General features: G+C 43.0%; 1 non-coding gene across 1 annotated transcript; it reads right to left on the bottom strand.

The window, feature by feature from the left end:
- Positions 1–490: 490 nt before the first annotated feature.
- LOC145390028 (5S ribosomal RNA) lies at positions 491–609 on the bottom strand. The gene has a single exon (XR_013895563.1). It is a non-coding gene; the product is annotated as a 5S ribosomal RNA (ribosomal RNA).
- Between the last annotated feature and the right edge of the window lie 7,970 nt (positions 610–8,579).

Here is an 8,579-nt window from a genome sequence, read left to right as displayed (position 1 = left end):
AAACAATGTGTTAGTCTACTAAGCTTTTCTGAGCAAGAAACCTTGTATGAATAAAGTTAATATATAATGCAACTCCGCAGCCTACTGATAAAATATTGTGCAAGTACTCACTCATCCTTACGAACATTGTTAGAGTCGAAGGACAGCTGGACAGTCATCCTCCACATCCACAGCTGATGTGGATGGCACTGGTTCTGGCTGCTGCGGCAGTTTTGATGACTGCTGGGCAGCTTTCTGGAACATCATTCTAATGTCACTTTGTCTAATTTTCTTGCACCTCTCAGTAATCATCTGGCTATTGAGTTGATGTAGAAACATTATGGATTATGAGGAAAAAAATGGCTTCGTCTCAGCAAACTTGATGACGGTGTTCATTCATTCATTCATTGCCAGACGCCATGTATCCAAACGGGGTGGCCAACGGCTTAGAGTTAATTGTTTTACAGGGAGGGGCACTAATCCTCCACCAACCCCACTTGACACGTAGGGATGCCAACAGCATCTGGTGTTCCCAGTCGGTCACCCATCCAAGAACTAACCAGACCCAACGTTGCTTAACTTCGCTGATCGGACGGGAAGTGGTGTACTCAACGTGGTATGGCTGTTGGCATTGCATATATTCCATCACTCCACGAAAATTTTAGTCTCTTCAGGCTCTTCCTCGTCACTTTCTTGATCCTTGGTGTTTTCTTTTCCTCTGTTCATCACTACATCTATTATTTGCTCGGTGCTGAAATTATGGGCGGCAGGAATATTTTCATCAACTTTCATCAACTCCCGAACTTCTTCCTGGGGAACAATGTGGCCTGCCAAGTCGCATACCTCCTCCTGAAGATCCTCACTCGATGTTTTTTCGGACGGGAAGCCCTCAAATTGTTCGTCGTCATCAGAGCTTTCGGATTCAGTCATAACCCTATGCCATATCTTGTGCCAACACCTACTGACGGTTTGTTTCCTCACATTTTTCCATGCGATTGCCAGAGTGTAAATGGCTTCTCTTCAGTTGAACTCCTTTCGAAACTTGCCAATTTTCCCATAAGCATTTAGGACTTTACGCATAAAGTCCCGCGTGTACAACATCTTGATGTCTTGAATGACACCCTGGTCCATGGGTTAAACAAGGCTGGTAATACTGAGTGGCATGAACATTGCAAAACTGTTACCATTTACGAGCTGATCAGCTGGGGGAAGCGCTCGGCAGTTATTAAGCACAAGCACCACTTTACTGTCCTCTGGCTTACCAATTTTCTTAAGATGATTCTTAACACTTGGAACAAAGACGTGGTGAAACCACCAAAGAAAAATTTCACAGTCCATCCAGGCACTATTCTGTGCTTTGCAATAAACTGGCAAAATAAGACAACCCTTTAAAACACCGTGGCTTGCCGTACTTGCCAATAACCAGCAGCTTGAGTTTGTGTGTACCCGCCGCATTTGCACAGACAAGCACAGTCACTCTATCCTTATTTTGTTTGAATCCAACTGCTACTTTCTCATGGCCACATGCAAGAGTTGATATTGGTAAGGATTGGCGCATTAGCCCAGTTTCATCGGTGTTATATATTAGCTCTGGAGTCAGTCAGTGTTCAGAAACTATCTATCTATCTATCTATTGCCAGATGCCTCAATCCTGCACAGGGTGGCCACAAACAAATCACCTCCACGTCGCCCTGTCCCCCACCAGTTCACTGCCCCGCTCCCAACTCACACCCCCCTCTCTCATATACCTCTCCACTCCATCCCTCCATCTCATCCTCGGCCTCCAAATCCATGAAAGCCGCATACATTTTCTTTCCCTTCTCCAGAAACTTTTACACTAAAGATCTAAGAATGAATATCTGATCTACACAACCTCTTCCCTTCCTAAAACCACCCTGTTCTTCTCCAACTAATTCCGCTGTTATTTCTTTAACTCTGTCAATAAGTATCCTACCATACACACTTCCTATTACACTAAGAAGACAAATGCCCCTATGATTACCACACACTTATTTTTCCCCATTCCCTTTGTACAAGGGAATAATTATACCTGACTTCCAATCCAATCTGCACATCTTCCACATCCATTCTACTACTATCTCTCCCCCATGCTTCAGCATACCACCACACACTCCACCAATTCCTGGGGCTCTCCCCAGTTTGACTTTCTTCATTGCTTCCACAACTTCTATCCTACTGATTTCTTCCTGTCTTCTCACATCCTTCCTTCTCCCAGCCAATCCCCAGCCGCTTATACTCGCATTACTTCCATCTTCTATGTTCAACAATTGCTTAAAATGTTCTTTCCATCTCCTCACTTTTTCTCCCTTCTCCACAAGTAATCTACAATTATTTATCTTTCACTTCCCTGCTAACTTGAATGCTACCCTGTCTTACTCTCTTCACCTCCTTCCAGAACATTTTCTTACAGTCCATTCACTTTACACTCAAATTCTTTCCAAATTCCTCATCCACTCTCTTCTTACTCTCTCTTACTAAGCTTTTCACCTCTCTCTTTCTTTCTACATATAACTCTCTCTTCTGCCTCTCAACTTCTTCCAAGCCCTTATTTTTCATCCATTCATTGTATGCTTTCTTCTTTTGTGCCAAAGCCTGTCTTACCTCTTCAATCCACCACACTGTTCCTTGCACACCCCTCCGTCTTCTCTTCCTTCCACACACCACATCACATGCTGCACATATTTCTTCTGTAAATATCCTGCACACACTTTCCACATCCTCCATCTGCTCCAAATCATATTTGCCCAATTATTCCTCCACATCTCTCTTATACTCTGCCTTTTTCTCACCCTCTTGTAACCTTTCCACTCTCCTTCCAAATACTCTTTCTTCCCGTCTCTCCCTTCTTCTATTTCTCCATCCTAATTGGTCCTTGATTCTGGCCACCACCAAGTAGTGGTCAGAAAGTCCACTCCCCCAACCTCTATAAGCTCTTGCATCCATTACACATTTTTGCATCCTTTCATCCACACACACATAGTCAATCATTGCCTTCCTTTCATTCAGTTCACCACCCACCCTTCTCATCACTCGCCATGTACACCTGTGAATCATCTTGTGCCTGAAGGCGGTATTGGCTATCACCAACCCCCTCCCAGCATTGCCATTCTCATCTATCTCAGCAGGCACACCCCACTCACCAACTATTCCATCCATCTTCACATTCTCTACTTTACCATTCATATCTCTGATCAAAAACACTCTCTCATTCCTTCCAAACTTTTCCATGCACACTTCCACATTTGTCCAGAACTCTTCTCTCACTCTGCTTCCACGATCTTGCGTTGGAGCATACACACACACTATCACCCACATTTGTATTCCAACTTTCAATCTTACCCACACAATCCTTGACCCAACTGATCCATACTCTCTTATGCTCTTCTTTCATTTTTTACTCACAACTATACATACTCCTTCTTTTGCCCTCTCATTCTCACTTACTCCTGCACATATACCCCATCCATACTCTCATTCTCTCACACTCTCACCTCTCCATTTCATTTCAGTTATTCCGCATACATCAACTTTCGCATCCTCAAGCACCTGAACAATCTCTCTCTCTTTCACCTCATCATTCGCTCCCCTTACATTCCAAGTTCCGATAACCATGTCCTTTGTCCGGTCCTTCGTCGTCATCTTTTGGTCAGTCCTTGTCCAAGGCTTATTGTTTGTCTTTTTAGTTAGTTGTTTTCCGGGGAGGGGCACTAATCCTCCGCCAACCCTTTTAGTCGCCTTTTACGACAAGCAGGTTCACTGGGGGAGTATTCTTGAAAAAAAAACCTACCCCCAGGGGGTCAATCTGACATATTTAGCAGACGTGGGGTAATCGTAATCTGTAATCGTAATTGATTGTAATCGATTACAGACTTTTGTGTAATCGTAATTGTAATTGACTACAGTAGGTATGCATAGTACCCGAGCTCACAGTAAGTGAATCTCATTGTACGCGAGGACCTATTTTTTATCGAATTGTAACGTATTTTTAATAGCATGTGAATTGAACTTGTAATACGCGAGACAGCAGGGAAGAGTGGCTCAAATCCGGAGCTGAGAGCAAAAGGACTGAGAACTGGAGACCGCAGCAGAACAGCCAGCACCACCAGTGACGGAGAATGGAGACTTGTCGATGATGGAGATCGGCTGGGTAGTGTGTGCCCTAGATAAGTTCAAGGAAGAATTGAAGGACATCGAACACTGTCAGTTGCGATTGGTGGAAGTGATGACTTCACTGGACAGAACCTTCTGCTACTACACAGACAGGCACAACCAGGTTAACAGACGGAAGCAAACCTTCATCACACATTTCCTGTGGCCTCAAGAAAGTGAGGAATCACTCCCTTCAACTTCAACAGAGCCATATCCTGGGGAAGATCAAGAGGATGATGCAATGTCTGAGGTGTCAGAAAGACTTTGAAGGGTTTATGAGCAAAGTGGGTGCATTAGCTAGTGAAAATGTCGAAAGTGGTGGTGACGAGTGTGGCGAGGAAGGTGGTGGGTCGGGTGCTGCAGGAGGTGCACACTAGGTAGCCTCACCCTGCCTTGGATCCCCTTCTTAAGTCCATGAAGCTTGTTGTCCTCTTGAGTTAAGGTGAGCAGCCATATTCTTGTTGCTTTAGTTAAATCATATCCTTGTTGATTTAGTAAAGCCATAATCTTGGTTCACTTTATTAGGTCATATGTCTTAGATATTTTCCCTGTACAGTACAATACTGTACTCAGGTCTGAAAGGAGTCTAGAGGGTTGCCCATGAAGGGGGGTGCCGCCCATATGTAATTTTTCCAATAAGTCTATGTATTCACAGTACGCAAATTCCTAGTAAGCGACCTCATCTGCTGCCCATAAACTCGCGGGACTGTGTGTACCTACTGTACTTCGGCATTTTTTTCAAAATAATCACAAACGAAACCGATTACTCTCATATTGTAATCACAATCATGCTTTTTTACGAATACAAGGCCCCAGATAAGTTATTCTTCCACAAATACTCGTCAAGAATAAAATACTGTAGTTCAGTGTCAAACAGTCAAATATACACCATAAAAGTGCACAAGTAATATGAAAACAAACGTGAATTGTAGGTTATCACTTAGAAGCTTCCATATAATATCCTGCCTAAGCTAGAATAATATCACCTGGGAAGATCTCAGTTGGTAGAAAAGTTAATTAAATAAAAGGGTCAAGGACAAAGTGAAGAAAAGTCTCAGTGCTTGAATTATTGAAACACATTTGTATTACAAACTGGCAAAAAAAATAAAGGAACAATTTACAGGACACAGCACTGTACAGTATATTTTTATCCAGAGTAACAGTCCCCATAGGTTCTGCAGAGCTTAACACTACATTTTTCCTTACAAATGCAATACTTATTTAAATGATTTGCATGTAAGATATATCTATCTATCTATCTATTGCCAGACGCCATAATCCCGCACGGGGTGGCCATTTGACTCTGTTATTTGTTTTACAGGGAGGGGCACTAACCCTCCACCAATCCACTTGACGCGTAGGGAGCACGTATGGTTTGGTTATATGGCTACCACCCAGTGTTGTAAATGGATTCTTGGCTTACAGGAAACCATTTGGCTTGTCACTCAATGTAAAGCCACCTCTAAGTTCCCTTGTCTTGTACAGCCTCTCTCCTGTCTTCCTAGCATCCTTCTACTGTCTTTGTGTGTTCTTCTCTTCCATTCTTTTTTCCTTGTCTCGTACAGTCCTACATGTTTTCCTTATATCCTACATCCTGTCCTGTTTTCCTGCCATCCTTCTTTCCTCCTGTTTTCTTGACCTTCTAGCCTCCTTCACCCTCATTCTTCTCCCTCTAAAACCCCAGTTATTATCCTGCTGTCTTCCCTTTTTCTACACTCCCTTCTCCTACCAGTCCTTGTATACTTTCCTTCACTACATCCTTACCTCCGTGCCTTGCTACACTCCTCCTGCCAGTCTTCTTTGCACCTGTTTTCCTACCCTTCCTCCTCTTCTCCTTGAGTCTCTCTCTCATTTGCTTCTCGGTTCCTCTGCCCTTATCCTTTTCGTCTCCCTGGTCTCCACCCTTCCTCCGTACTGTCTTCCTTTTCTTCATCCATCTTCTTTGTCTCTTGCTCCTTCCTTCTTCCTGTCTTAGCATCTAAGATATATATAAGCATGTAAGATATATTATCACTAAAAAATATCAGTTTTATATTACTGGACGATGTTGCTGCTTTTAAAAACTAACTTCAGCTATTTACTTAATCAATGTCAAGTATAAAAGAAACGTGCTCATAATTATATAGTGCATAACAGTACATGTAATTACGATTGTAACCGTGATTACTTCTTATGTAATCGTAATAGTAATCGATTACTCATAATTATACTGTAATCACAATCGTAATCATAATCTGAAGTTTGCAAAAGTAATCGTAATTGTAATCGGATTACAATACCCCTGGGTATAACTTTGCCTCCCATGCCTGACATCTAGACATCAAAACACATGTAGAATTATTCACAGGAATGCTACACACCAAGGAAACAATGCATAAACAATAAACATCCACAAAAAAAACTCAAGATCGGTTGGAAAATCAGTTATTTGACACCAGTGATAACTGGTCCCGCACACAAAAATCTCCACAGCCAAATACATGCCACCAGGCAAAATTGGTTCAATTGGTATAATAAATGTAAACCATCATCTTGACTGGTTTTTATACTATAAGATAAGCTAATAAAAACACTGAAAACTGATGAGGAAAAGTACAGAAACGCACAGACAATAAAGTGTTCAAGAGCAATACTCACTTCATATAACTTCCAATTATCCTAGTGCAAAATTTTGCCTGCACTTTTCCAGGTTAAAGCACACATGACTAGATGCAACAATATCATGTGTTTTTTCTTCTTGTGGTCAGCTTCGGAATCTCGATTACGACCAATATTATTCAAAAAAAATAAATAAATAAATAAATAAAAGCACGAGTCAATGCCATCAGCAACAAAGGAGGGGAGTGAGGGGAAGTCAGAAGGTGTAGTGGAGGAGGGACGGGAGGGGGAGGAGCAAGACTGTAGGGCAGGATTTTCACCCTTCTGTCACAAGGCAGATGGAGGTGGCTGACAGAACACATGGTACTTGTGGCTTGTGATCTGTTAGACGTCCGGTGGCCATTCCAGAAATAAAACTCCCGGTGACCCGGTGACTCTGGACGTTCAGTAGAGAGGCAGACGGTCGCTGCCACCGAACGTGTACTCGTGGTTAGTGGTCTGTGTTCAATGCATGGTGGCAGTTGAGAAAGACTTATGCCGGGTGACCAGCACGACTTTGGATATTTGGTGCATGGATGCAAACGGATGTTTTGACACCACTGGTGGTTACAGTCGATATCACTCGCCTGTTGGACGTTCGCTATGGGAGTGATTGAACCAGCATGCGGTGACTTTGACCATTGAGGACAGGGCGGGATGGAATTATTAGCTCTGGTTATGGATTACGGCCTATTTCCCACTCACGGCTCGAGGCCAGCGACCACGATACTGAAACTTATAATATGTCGATCGACTGGCTGGACATTGTTCATCCACATAATAGCAAGTAAATTCAGATAATGGTTTAACAGAGCCAAAGTCCAGTATCCAGTTAATGAACAGGTGCAGATGTCTGCATGTCTGGATAGGCGAGGGATTACTGTATGCAGCAAAATTAACTAAACCCTCTGTCATACCTCCAAAGACCTTCATTACATCAGAAGTCAGCCCAAAAATACACACAACATTCCTTCCCTACACTCTATCATTTGCCTTGCCCACAGTACCTACAAAAAGCAAGAACTATCTATCCATCTATCTATAGCCCAATAGCCTGAATCCATACAGGGTGGCACTTGAACAAAACGCCTCTGAGTCGCTCTGTCACCCACCATTTGACTGCCCTCCACCAAACTCACTCCCCCCTCCCTCATATACTTCTTAACTCCATCCCTTCACCTCATCCTCGGTCTTCCCCTCCCTCCACTTCACCTATAAACACCCCTCTTAATCAGTCTTTCATTCTCTATCCTCTACACATGTCCAAACCACCTCAGTGTATTTCTCCTAATTTTCTCATCCACATCCACATCCACCCCACAACGTTCTTTCATTTCATTCTGCCAACCTGTCCCTCATGTGACTCCACATGCTCCTCTCAAGTAACTCATTTCCACTGCTCTCACTCTTGACTTGTTCCCCTCTACCAGTGTCCATGCCTCACTTCCATACATCACAGTAGGGATCACAGTACTATCATGCAGTGACTTCTTAACTTCCATACTCACCTCCCTACTTGTCATCACTACTTTCAGTGTACCAACAACCTTCCTTCCCTGCTGTACTCTTTCCAAGCACTTCATCCCCAAAAGTTCCATCCTTACTCATCACACTACCCAAGTACTTGAATGCACTCAAATTCATAATCTAACCTCTCCAAACTTTCCCTCTTCCAAACTACTGATTCTGCCAACCTGGCTGTAATATTCTCTCCAAATATCCATAACACTCCAGAGAAATATCTACCGCTATTCTTAATCTGCCATTCTTCAAGCACTGCTCACCTATGCTAT

Source organism: Coenobita brevimanus, unplaced genomic scaffold (assembly GCF_032717465.1).
Source record: "Coenobita brevimanus isolate Jiangsu-jjx unplaced genomic scaffold, ASM3271746v2 jjx.HiC_scaffold_2749, whole genome shotgun sequence".
Lineage (NCBI taxonomy): Eukaryota > Metazoa > Arthropoda > Malacostraca > Decapoda > Coenobitidae > Coenobita > Coenobita brevimanus.
Note: the sequence above shows the minus strand (reverse complement) of the source record. Positions and strands in the feature narration are given on the sequence as shown.